Consider the following 13,396-nt stretch of genomic DNA (forward strand, 5'->3'; position numbering starts at 1 on the left):
AATAATTTAAATTTCTTGAATAATTTTTCGCTTGATTCTTTAGTCTACAGGTTTAACCAASCAGAGGCTTGCATGGTTCAAGGGGGAGTTTGTGTTTTAAAAGGATAAAACCTTTTGATGAATAAAATGTTTTAGTTCACATAACTCTTTTCACAGAACCTCTGTGACTGCTTACAAAAGTTCTTTGAACGGATCTTCTGTGGACACTTCTTCTTAAGGATTTTAAAATGGTTTTTATTCAAGGGGAGCCAACGAAGCTGGCTCAGAGGGGGAGTTTACAAAACAAAATTAAAACCACAGAAGGTGCAAAAACGTTTGAATTATTTTGTTCTCAGAGGTCATCTCATCAGAACCTCTGGCGCTTCCAACAKWGGCTCTGTGAGTTGAGCTGAGCAAATACTCATCTCTCTGTGGATTTTCTAAAACCATTTAGGTTAAAAGGTGTAACACTTATAAAAAGGCCCGGCACATATCACAGAGGCTTTGTAATGCTTAGGCCTCTGACAGAACTCTCTTAATAGTTCTTTTCTATTGATATGGTGCCTATGGAAAAGGGTAAGAGCAAACACGCGCGTGTCAGTAAAAGGAAGCGCACGTCGTCAATCGCGCGTCTTCCCAATACAGCGTGTCATACCTTTTTTGAACCGTTTTACCCAAATCCACTCATCACACGACCTTTCGTACAGCAGACGGTTCAATTTTGAAATTCCTTACCTATAAATACCCTCCTTCCCCCCAAATTAAAACCTTACGCTCTCAAAAACCTCTCAAACACTCAGACGAACCTGCAACCTGCAACTCTCAAAGCTTCCTGCAACAATGTCTTCCTCAAGTGCCTCAGCTCAATCCGTTAACGCCTCAAGCGATAATGAGGTAACACAAGCTCAAGCCCTAACTTCGCACGCCCTGTCTTTCGTGCAAAACAAATACGAAAAGATCGTGTTAGTTAAAAAGCCGAACAACTATTACTTCGTCCCCTCAGGTTTTCATGAAAATACCTTCACTTTAATGGAAATCTTAAGAAACCATCCCCTTTTCTATGCTTTGACTACTACTCGACCTACACCTGAAACTTACATTACCCAATTTATGTTGAGTGCCTACATAACTACCCTCGATAATACTAGGCAAACCATTGTTGGTTATGCCTCTCACCCTGTAAATAAATCCCTTGTCCCTCTCGAACTAAATGTGGAAACCCTGAGAACAGCTCTCCATTTGCCTACTTTAATCGAACTGAACTTAAATGCTTATGCTCCTACTCCTACTGATGAAGAACTAATCAAATTTTTGGAGTTCCATTCTTACGCGACCTCCATTACCAAAAGGACACAGTTCAGGCGTAAGGGACTACCCCCTGTGTGGAAAACTCTATTCTCCATCATCAATTGCTGCCTCACAGGGAAGGTAGGTAGCCATGACCAAACATCCCACGCCATGTTGTCCATCTTGTATGGAGTTTATTTCAACCTCCCTCTGGACTACGCCCAACTCATCTTCGAGGACATGATCGGGCTCATCAAGAAGAAGTGCGCCAGTCASAAAGGGGAGAAGACGAAGGTACAAGCCCAAAAGAAGGCCAAGGAAGACATGAACCAGCCAAACCTGATCTTACAACGCTTCCTTGGTTTGGCTTTTGGAGACCTTCTGGCAGCAAGATTGCCTCCTGTGGAGCCGAATGCCAAACTATACCCTTTCAARGAGTTTAGACCTACAGAGCACGAGCATGGCTACAGAAGTCCAAGGCCCCTATCAAAGGCCATGCTCAGGTACTTAAGCCACCATGATCRAAAATCCTATAGACGTGCTAACAGGCGACCAGAACCGGTCCCTGTAACCCCACCACGAATAGGTGTCCCCGTAGGTGTGGAAATTGACAAAATGAGAGTGGAGGGACGAACGGAGGAGCCAGTAGTGGCTGGTGAGGTGAGAGAAGAACCCCCAAGAATCCCAAGTCCTCCTCGTAAGAAGACAAAGACACAGAAGGGTACCGACTCTTCTGTGAGAAAGTCGAAGGGGAAAAAGAGGCTCGTAGAGGAAGAGGGCCCAACTGCACCTCTGCCAAAACCTAAAAAGAGGTAAACAAAGAAGGCTGAACCAACAGAGCCTATGATCACAGAACCTGTGGTCACAGAGGCCATCGCAGAAGAAAGCCCGGCAGAGGCTACAGCAACACCCAAACGCAGAAGGTTGCGTAAGATGGTCATCAACGACTCCCCAACAGAACAAATTCAGGATGTTCTGTCGAATATCCAGAAGGAGTTCAGGGCACCAATTGATCAATCTTAGTTGGGGACAGAATTCATCATAGATGACGAATAAGAAAAGGTAGAGGAGTTAGGTGAGGGCGTAAAAGATACCGAAGGCACACATCCCAGCCCACCTCCCAGTGCAACCCATATTTCTAGAGGCCCTGTTCTAGAGGGAACCTCTATTAAAGAAGGCACGCACTTGCCGAACCCAAACCAGCCTACCGCCATAGAGGACAATCATTCGTCCTCTGTGGATCGCACATCTGGGAAACCACAACATACTCCTTCATCCTCTCAAAAGGGTGAAGGTTTTAGCAAAAGAGTCCAATCGCCCAAGGACTCGACAGTACCTCTAGAGACATTTGTTGTCTCTTCATAGAGTGATCAACCAAAACGTGCTTCAGAGGCACAGGTGAGAACCACAGAGGCAGAGGGTCTAGAACACCTTCTGTCTCCACTAGATCAAAATGTCAGGTTAGGCTCTGAAACTACCAGACACGAGATCTACAGAACACCATTAGGCTCTCCTCAAGGAGATGTGCAAGGATACGATGGAAGTCCTCGAGCAGGCTACGAAATGCCAGCCTCTGAAGGCGCCTCAAGCTCCGAAGCCAAAGGAACACCATGTGTTGGTGGTCCGAGTTCCCAGAACGATTATATGACAAAGGGGGAGCTTAACGCCTTTGCCACAGAGTTGTTCAAAATGATGGATGAGTTGCAAAGCTTGTTCATCTCACGATCACAGCCACAGGATCTATCGCCGCTTACAAAGGCTCTGAAGGAGTTATCCGCCACCACTGCAGAGTTGAAGTCTACCTTGATAACCCTTCAGAGCTCTATCATTAAGAAGGATGATTTGACAGAGGCCTTTCAAACGATGTCACTCAACCCCTCCTCCATCAAACGCTCAAGGACGAACTCACAGAGATGGCCGCCAAGTTTGCAGCTGATTTCGTCTCTGTAGGCTACAAGAACTACTCAGCGTTCAGAGACGAAATCAAGGAGATGTTCTCCTCTGCAGTCACCTATGGTATCGACTCGACAACCTCAAGGGCAAACATCAATCACTTGGCTACACGCAGAGAACTGGACGCTATGGTAGATGCGCTGGGGGATTCTGTGATCAGCCATCTCGGAGCACTTAAAATGGAGATCCTCACATCCAACGATCTCATCAAAGACTGCACCTCCAAGCTCGTAAAGGAAGGTGACCTCCTTTGTGCAGAAGTCCTCAGCACCGTCTCCAAACTCAAATGGTCCACAGAACTTGATGTGATTAATGCCTCTGCGGGTGCCGAGAAGGTGATAGAGAAAATGTACAAGGCGACCACTAAGATTTTGCATCATTTGAGGAGGGCTCCCCAAACTTCATGCAAGGCTGATGCCATCTAGAGCCATGACGATCATAAGGGTGATGATAATCGTCATGAGGGGGAGAAGAAGGAGAATAAGAAGAAGGCCAAGGCCCCAGAAGCAAAGAAGAAATCTGCCAGAGCACCTGCCAGAGGTGTCAAAATTGTGGAGTCTACAGCTCCAAGAGACAAGAAAAAGGCTGCAGAGCCTAAAGGCAAGGGAAAGGCCATAGTTGTAGAATCTTCAAAGAAAGGGTCTTCATTGAGCACAGAAACTCTAGAGCCAATTAATGAAGAAGAATATGCTCATGACCCTGAGCTCCTCAAAGTTTTAAAGTTATCTCAGGCAGAGGCTCAGGCTAAGAAGGGCAGAGTGCCTATGCACCACAGAGAGGGCGAGGCCACATCATCCGTTTTCCCACAAGTCCAAGTCCCACAAGTCCAAACAACATCCACGGGTACGTTCGATGCCCTGTAAGGAACCGTTAAGCCCATCCTTGHAGAGGGATCAACCCAGAGGTCGATTCTGGAAGAGGAAGAAGAACAGAAGATGCCAGAGTCTAAAGCGGGAAAACGGGTCTCTGAAATCTTAAGAGTCTATGAGCAAGATTCCGACCGCTAAATGTTTGCACAGAGCCTGTCACTACCCCAGAAGAAATGCTTATTTGGAAGTACTCTGTGACAGACACAGAGCCACCCTATGATCCAGAGCTCACTGATATCCCCTCTACCGTAGCCAAGTTCCACTTCTAAAGATTAACAAGGCCTCGTGAGCAGGTCTTCTCACGGCACATGATCACATCATTGGTGTCAATCTCACCAAGGACTCTGTTAAAGAAGACCGTGCTCTACTCATAGTACGTTGTAAGGAGAGAAGACCGTAATATCTACACGTTCACTGATGTAGATCTTCATAACCTCTGCGTGTATGATGTCATTTATATGCACAAGATCCTTAACATCTACATGGAAAGGAGGTCAACATACCAAATATCCCTCAGAAGGATGATTGAAGTTATGCATGCGCAAGTGATGTATTACAGSCAGAAGGATTTTGAGTTGGCCATGAGATTAGCACAGAAGAATCTAAAGATCACTCCTCCTTACAGCAGGCCTAGTTGGGTATGTAAGTACTATCCAAATACCATTCTACATAGTCCCGTTTTTGGGTTTGTGTATTTGGACAAGGATGAGCTACTAAGATTCTTTGACCTAACAGAAGCTCACAAGTATGCAACAGAGACGCTGGACTGGATCTTCAAGTGTTTAGTGGTAGAGGTGGATAGAAGACATTACAGGGTTGGTGAAGTGTCTCCTCTCTTGGACGCAATTAAAGCTCAAATCAACTTCAGAGAGTTCAACTTAATTGTCTACAGAACAATCAAGTCAGATTTTGTTTACGCAGTAGACGACTTTCCAGAGTCTATGGTTTAATTCTCTTTTTGTTCCAGAACCCGGCCTATGCTTCAATTTTGTCATTTAAATTTTGTAATTCTTTTCATTGTAATTCTTTTCATTGTAATTGTAATTCTTTCAGAGGATGATGTTTTATCACCTCTTGTTTTTTAATTTCAATTAAGTCATGTCCTTGCACTTAAATTTCATTATTTACTTTTTCATACTTAGGGGGAGATTGTTAGCTCTCATATCATTATATGTAAAAGTATGGAAAAAGTAATACTACAAGGGTTGACAGAAGCTGATCTGTCACAGAAGACCAAAGAGGACCAATAGCAGAAGATGCTCAAGCGTGACAGAAGCTCTGTCGTGTCTCATAGAGGTTCTGAAAACTGGTCCTCTGGAAAGACAATGCTTCAAGTCAAAGACGACAGAACCTCTGTCGTGTCTCACAGAGGTTCTGGAAGATTTCTTCTACGTCAAGTGTGCTCTCAAGTTACATCCAGCAGAGACTCTGTGATGTCTCACAGAGGGTCTGCAACATGTCTTCTGTATAGATCTTCTTTAGCTGTTTTACTTAGGTTTATTAGATGCTCGTGCTTATCACGTGATCTTGTCTGTAACTTGTTTTGATCGAACGGCTTAGATTAATTTACTTTAGGTCTTGTTAGAAAATGGTTATTAGCTTGTATAAATAGCAACGTAGGACCTTGTATTTCAGTGTGCTTCAGTATTGTAATTGTTAATATTTTCATCTAATTGAAAATCATTTGAAGCTCTCTCTTGTATTCATCATTAATCTTCATCTATGTTCTTATTGATTTCTACTTGAGTTGATTCAAATCATTTCTGCTGCATTATCTCTGTCAACAGATCATCCAAGTAAGTAATCTTTACCAAGAAATAGAGTTAATCGATCCTACATAGGAGAAAACCCATTGCATGTGGAATTTAATCATGAAAAGATGTATTTTGAAATCTAGCAGAATCTTGCATGCATCTCAAATCGGTTTTATCTTCCTCAAAAACTCAATGGAATTGGGTAATTCTTTTTCTGGAGGTTAGCCATATTTGTTAGCTTTAAAATGGAATTAAAATCTCTAAAAAATCATGAGTTTAGACCCCCCAAATGGCCGTCACTCGAAGAGTGTGCAATCTGTTTTGGGGGCTGTGTCACTCAAGGTTGTAGGGTATTAATGAGTGCCTTAAACCCATACAAAATTCTTGATATTTGGGAAAAGTCTGCCTAACTCATTATTTTGGATGATATAAAAAGTTGGACATAAAATGACTTTTGGAAGGTTCCTTTTTGCAATGATTGGTGAGACCAAAGATACCAAAAACAGAATTTATATTCTGTCCTAAATATCAGCTTTTGTGCAAAGACTTTGATTTTAAAATATATAATTTTTGGGCTATTTTTAGGAACAAATCATAAGAGTATCAACTTTAATTCTTAAAAACCCGTTGGCATTACATAAGATACAATTTGACTTGATCCTTATCGAGACACGTTAGGTGATCTAATTATTGGATTTCGGACTGTTTAGGAAGGTTAGGGGACGTTGAGCGCTTCAAACGTCATCTCCTCGGATATTCATCATCTAACCTGTGAGTATTCACGGCCCCACTTTTAATGCTTTTGTTTATTTAAAATGGGGGAAAAGCATGAAGTTATGCAAACTATACTATTATTTATAAAACTGTTGGACTAAAGAACTGTTTAGTCAAGATTTGTTTAAAACTGTTGGACTAAAGAATTGTTTAGTCAAGATTTGTTTATGCCAGGACTAAAAAACTGTTTAGTCAAGATTTGTTTATGACATGAAATATTGACTGTTTTGCACTGTGATATAAATGCTAAATTGATGTGCTTGGGAGTATGTTTCCAAATAAAGTCCCCGTCCGTAAACGCTACTTGTTAACTCGGGCATGTCCCCGGGCCGTGGTAATTGTGGATAGCCGCTATTGTGTTGACAGTCCCACCCAGAAAGGGGTGCACATTACCTATGTTTTTCTTAGTCTAATCATGTGGAATTTGGACCACCACTGAATTAGTACTACTACAAACTGTGGGACCTAAGTGAGTGTACGGGCTACTTAAGGTCATTCGTAAATAATGGGGCACATTGGTCAGGAAAGGCTCTGTAGCGTCTCAAGTTTTAAACATCGTGGCAGATTTACATTTATTAAGTGCAAAAGTTATGTATAGGTTTGAAAGAATTGATTTATGCATTGTAATGTTTTGTGCATRTGAAAACYCGTGAACTCACCAACTCTTTGTAGTTGACTTGTTTTATGTTTCATGCTTTTCATGATTTAAGTAAGAAAAGAAGTTTTTGGGAGCATATTTGTGGCAACGCCGATTGAGTTCAGTTTGCAAACTTTTGTAAATAAGTATTCAATCCCAACTTGGTTATGGGTGTTTAATTCGAATCTTTTGTAAAACTTGAATGGTGGTATTTATATTCTGCTGATGTGACTCGCTTACCTGTTACATCTCGTGTTTCCGCTTTAGCGGGGTGTGACATTTTATTACACTTAAAGGGAGATTGTTAGTATAATTATTTGAAAGTGTAAGTAAAAAGTCTCTTGTTCCAGTCAAGAGGACTAAGTCTGAAAGATGCTTGGAACCAAGAGCTCGGATACAGAAGCAAGTACCCGGATAAAGTGCTTGGGTATGGAGCTCGTCACAAAGGGAGGAAGACCAAAGACATGTGTGCCTAAAAGCCAAGTCCTCGGATACAGACCTCAACTTCAGACACAGAGCCTTTGCACTATACATACAGAGCCTCTGGGTCTCCTACTATCCCGTCTATGTGAAGGTTCCACGACTCCTCTTACTAGTGCTCCAATCTTGCCCGACACATTCAGAAACGGTTATTTGAATCAGACACATGGAGGCAGAAGATTGGTGGACGCATTAACTTCTCCAAAATCCCAAATTATAAAATATTGCTTTTCTAGAAATGCCTATAAAATGATATTTCCTCTAAGGAGATAATTCCCAATCAAGAAATAGAGAAGATGTGCTTTTGCCTAATTTAGAGAGAATATTTTGTGCACTTGTGAGAATTAGCTTGTTGAGAGATTTTATACACACACATTACTATGTGTTCTTGGTGTTCTTGTAATCTCTTGAAGCATAGTAAAATTCAGCCGACTTGACTGCTTCTCCAAATATCTATGTATTGCAGTCATTTCTGTAAACCAATCTAGAATTATAGTAATTTCTTTCGCTTACAAGTTAACCTAAGCAGTAATTTCTAGTGCATCTATGGATCTGGGTTCCTACAACAACGGCCAAGATTGAAGGATTTGATCAAGTAGATGAGAAGAAAGATAGAGTCACAACTGGCATACAGAAAAATCATAATTGATAACTCCATTCCTATTCTTAAAGACGGGAACTTTCAAATTTGAAGCAAAGGGGGATATTGAAAGATATGAAGAAGATTATTTCTAAATTTTTCAAGGATAAAAGTCTGCAGAGTAGACTTCAGAAATCTGAAAAGCAGATTTCCAGAGATCTGAAGTAAAGAGTGCTCAATCGGCTAAATATAAGTCTGAAGACTTATCTTCATATCTCTGAACTTGAAGACTTTAGAGTTCGGGTTAAAGCTTAAGACATACAAGTACAAATCTAAAGAGACATTCTTCGGACTTATTCCAAGAGAACCAAAAGAGCAGACAAGTGCTAAATCTAAAGACGAAGTCTGAAGACCTTGAATTCAGAGTTATTCTAACTCTGAACGGATAATGCTGATCCTATTTTCTGTTATTAGCGATAGAGATTATCTTTCTTTGGTTATAGGATTCATTTTTTTGCATAGGTTATCTTATTCTTTATATAGATAGGTTTACTTTTCAACAACTGTATTCGATTGATTCATTATTCATTCAAGTATTAAAAGCAGATTGCTCATTGTTCTTTACATTTTAATAACAGATCAAAACCTTTGACTGCCAATACTCTTTGTTCTTAATATTCTTGATATATAGGCACTTTCACAACCAGAGCCCCTTTGGTTTCGTTAGAGTGTTTTCAAGACCAAGTATTATGCTCCAAACACAACCAAAGCCTCTAGTCCTTAAGACCAAAGTCTCTGGACACCAAGCCTTTAGGACCAGAGCCCCTCTGGTTCAATGGGACTTATCTCGAGCTCCGCCAATCCCTTATCCATATAACCCTCTTTCACAACCAGAGCCTCATGTTTTATAGACCAGAGCCTCTGGCTTCCTAAAAACAATCATATTCTTGATTCAAAAGGGAGCTTTGCTACTCACACCAGCCTAGAGCATGGTTTAAGGGGGAGAAAAGGAATTTTACTTAGTCTTATGCTGGTCAAGTTATAGTGCCCCTCTAGTTGAACTTCAGGTACAACCAGAGCCCGTCTGCTTCACCCACAAGGGACTTCCAAGTAATCCCACATAGCATTTAGGCCAACCAGAGCCTCTGGTTCATCTATCCAGAGCCTCTGAGACAAGAAATGCTTATACTCTGAAAGTTTTTGGGCTTCAAGAACAACCAGAGCCCCTCTGGTTGAACTTCAAGACCAACCATAGCCCCTCTGGTTCGTCTACCATGGGTCTGAAAATTTTCTCAGGGTTTCAATGTTCATCCAAATCCTCTATTTGTCTATCCAGAGCATTTGGTTCATTAAAACCCAACATTCAAAGGCCAACTCAACTTCATGATCAACCAGAGCCCCTCTGATTCCTCATCACGGCCAACTAGGGACCCACTGGTTCAACTACGAAGAGTCCTTGTACACTTCATCTTCCATGACCAACTAGAGACTCTTTGGTTCAATGGTCATGAACATCAAAATTTATTTTTATTAAAACCCATATTAATTGCAAACCTTTTCAAGATTATGCAAAAATTGCTTCTTTTTTTACTAAAAACAATACAACATGGGTTTTTAAAAAACCAAAACTTCGTAATTAGCATTAATTTAACAATTAATTGGGATTTTCAAATTATATATATATATATATACTACATTAATAACCATTTAAACCAAAGTTTTAAGTACAAGCCTTTAAGCAAAAAGTACAACCATTTTATGCAAGAATTTCAAAAATCTCTTAGTTACCACTTATAAAGCATGATGTAAAAGTTTTTGATACATTGACCTTATCTCCAATGTTCAGACTTTCTTTCTTCTCCTTCCTTTTCCAGCTTTCCCCTTTCATCTCTTCCTTTTCCAACAAAACCCATTTGGTAAGGTAAGACCTCACTTTCTTCCATTGATACCTTTGCACAAAGGGGGCCCCAAGACGACTCATCTAGAAGATACTTTTTCCTTCAAGGGATCCCCCCATCCATGTATTCAAGAAGAACTTGGATCTCTTCGGTGTGATCGAACATATCATGGCACTTGACGATGTTGAGATTATCGACGTCACATAGGATCTTGATTCTGCGACATATCTAGCAGCGGACGTCATTTTCGTGGTTGTCGTAGATAACTTTGAGGGCAAAGAGGCGGCCGGTGGGGATGTGGATTTGGCTACTGATTTGGTTTCTTTTTAAGGGTCGCTCCTTTTGTTTTCTCTTGTAATTCCTACCCACATTCACTTTGATTTAATTGTCTATAGTTTTGTCAAAAACAATAAAGAGTTTCTTTATGTTGGTATTAACTTTTTTTAAGTGTATTATTGACCTCCAAAAAGGTTACTAGCGACAATTGATTTTTGCTAAATTCACAAATGCATCACCCACATTCACTTTGAGTCTTTTTTACCCTAATGGTTTCATGACTCCATGACCTACACGTGCTCCTCTAAATTGAAGCATAAGGTTTTAAAAAATTGGTATGTGTGTTCATTTTCTTGATAGTTACCCATGTATTTGATAGTGATTCAACAAAAAAAGAGGTCCTTTTGCCTGTTGGATTGGAAAATGAAATATGGGTTTGGACTTTCAATCTTTAATAAGGTACCTCTGCATTTCCACTTATTGTTTCTTGATTGGTAACAAGGGTTTTTGATATATGGGTATGCTCTTTTATTTGATATCAATGCAATTTATACATACTTTGGCAAGGAACCTAGATGTTTATCAATGTGAGATGGTTGTTTATTTGGAAATTTGAAGTGGGGTCTAATAAAATCATCAACTGTTATGCATGGTTTTTTGAATTGTGGGGTTAGGAGTAGGACTTGCATATGGTAGAAATGTAAAACTCTTCATTAGCATATGTTGTTTGTTCCACATGTGGTTCTTGTAGAAAGACATTTAAAGTCCCTTCACCTCAATGGAACCGTTTGAGAAGATAGGACCCAACATGTTGGTCATGGTCAAGTCATCCACAAACTAATCATAATCACTATAGAGGGGAAAATGGAGGGCACCCAGTGGTCTAAGTTGTTGTCACCAAATCCTCAAGAGCAGCAGCCTGATGAAGTAGATGAGGTAGATAGGATGATAAGCAAGGATTTAGGCATTGTAGGTCTGTTGTTTTATCTTCCAAAACAATCAATCGTCGTTATGAAGCATCTGTTTCTTGATTAGAAACAAGTCTTTTTTCTCAAAGATGATAAGAATTGTAGATTGTGTTCCTTGAATACTACGATCATTGTTAAATATAAAGACCTTTCTTCACTTTCAATTTTAGTTGGTGGAATTGCATTTTTATTATAATTTTCATAACCTACTAAGTTGTGGTAAATTTTTCTCTTCAATTTACATCCCGCCACATTGCACGGGTACATAACTAGTGTGTGTGTGTGTGTGTATATATATATATTACTGATAAATATCCTTATGGATAATTATCACCATGTGGGTCACCCATCAAGGTCACCAGCCTATGACCACACCCCTTCCCCATATAAAACCTTCCATATTACCATGCCATCAACCCCCTCATGATCATGAGTTGTTTTTACGACTCACAATCAACAACTTTCAACTTTTTAACCATGTCAGATGTCACTTCATATTTCCATCCATTCAACTTCCCACAATATAAATAACCCTCCCACCCCCACCATTTATCCTTTACGCTCACAAAATCATCACCTTCTCAGTCAAACTCGGACCTACAACTGAAAACTATGATAACTTAGCAACTTGTTACAAATTGCATCTTCTTCAGCTTCTCACTACTCGAACCAAAATGAAAGCCAGGTACAGTCAACTGGCGCAGACAGTCATAATATCGTCTTCCTCCATATCAAACCAAACAACCACCATATTAACCTTTGACTATAACTCTTTGAAGACCGATTTGCCATTCTAGTCAAGTTCTTCCAAAACTATATGCTACAACCTGCCCTCACACTCTCAGACAACAAGGTCCTGGTATGATACGTGAAACAATATTGGAACACATGTGGCTTTTACCCTGAAAACCATGGCATTCTAGGTGACATCGATTCCCCGAATGACATGGTTTATACCATGAAAATCTCAAGGGCAAGGATCTCAAAGTTGTTGTTCATACCAATGAGGCACAAGCTCCAGATTATCCGCTACCACAAACAACCGACGAGCCATGACAATCTTAGCTTCATCAGAATGTTAGGCTACAATTAGGAGATCCTCAATGCTTCTGATTTCAAAAGACAGTACCTTCCACCGATGTAGAACGTCTTTTTTAGCATACTAAACCAGACCCTTACATGCAAACTAGGGAGTATGGACCAAGGCAACATAAACACAATGACAATTATGTACGATATGTACTTCAACCTTCCCATCGACTACATGTTTCTCATCTACAACGAAATCCACACCGTCGTGGTCAAGAAGAACAAGTTGATGGCCACGGGCAAGCCTGTTTTATCGGTTATGTTCCCTCACTTTCTTGCCCTCTTCATCAGGGATGCGATGAGGGAGCATAATCTTCCAGGCGATGGACCCTTCACTCCACAGTTCATCATGATTGGTCATCGCCCCATGATTTCAAGAGATGGCTACCCCTCCGAGAAGTCGTTGTCATGGGCCATGTTGCAGATAATACCAAAGACCTCTGACACCCTTAGGGCATATCGAGGCTCTACCCTGGTCCAACAACTGAGACCAGCTACCTCGGAGCACAAAGTGCCACCACAACTCAAGCAAGGGATCCCAAGGTGAGAGGACTAAAACTAATGATGACTCTGATGATGATGACATTCCTCCCACCTCCCTCAAACCTAAACAGACAATATTTAAGATTGTTCACGATAAATAGTGCTCAAAACTTCGGCATGATACCCCTCTTCCAACTCCCCGGGCTCCCACACGGATATTCACGAAGGACTACCCAGTCCAAACCCATCCTAAACCATCCATCCATAGGCCACTCTTCAGGTCTCTAGACATAGCATGGCTGAGGAAACCACCTTTCCATCACCCCTCTCTCAATAGAGAGGTGATGAAGAAATAAGGGACCCTTCTCC

Source organism: Cynara cardunculus, assembly GCF_001531365.2.
Source record: "Cynara cardunculus var. scolymus isolate 2C chromosome LG 2, CcrdV1, whole genome shotgun sequence".
Taxonomy (NCBI): Eukaryota; Viridiplantae; Streptophyta; class Magnoliopsida; order Asterales; family Asteraceae; genus Cynara; species Cynara cardunculus.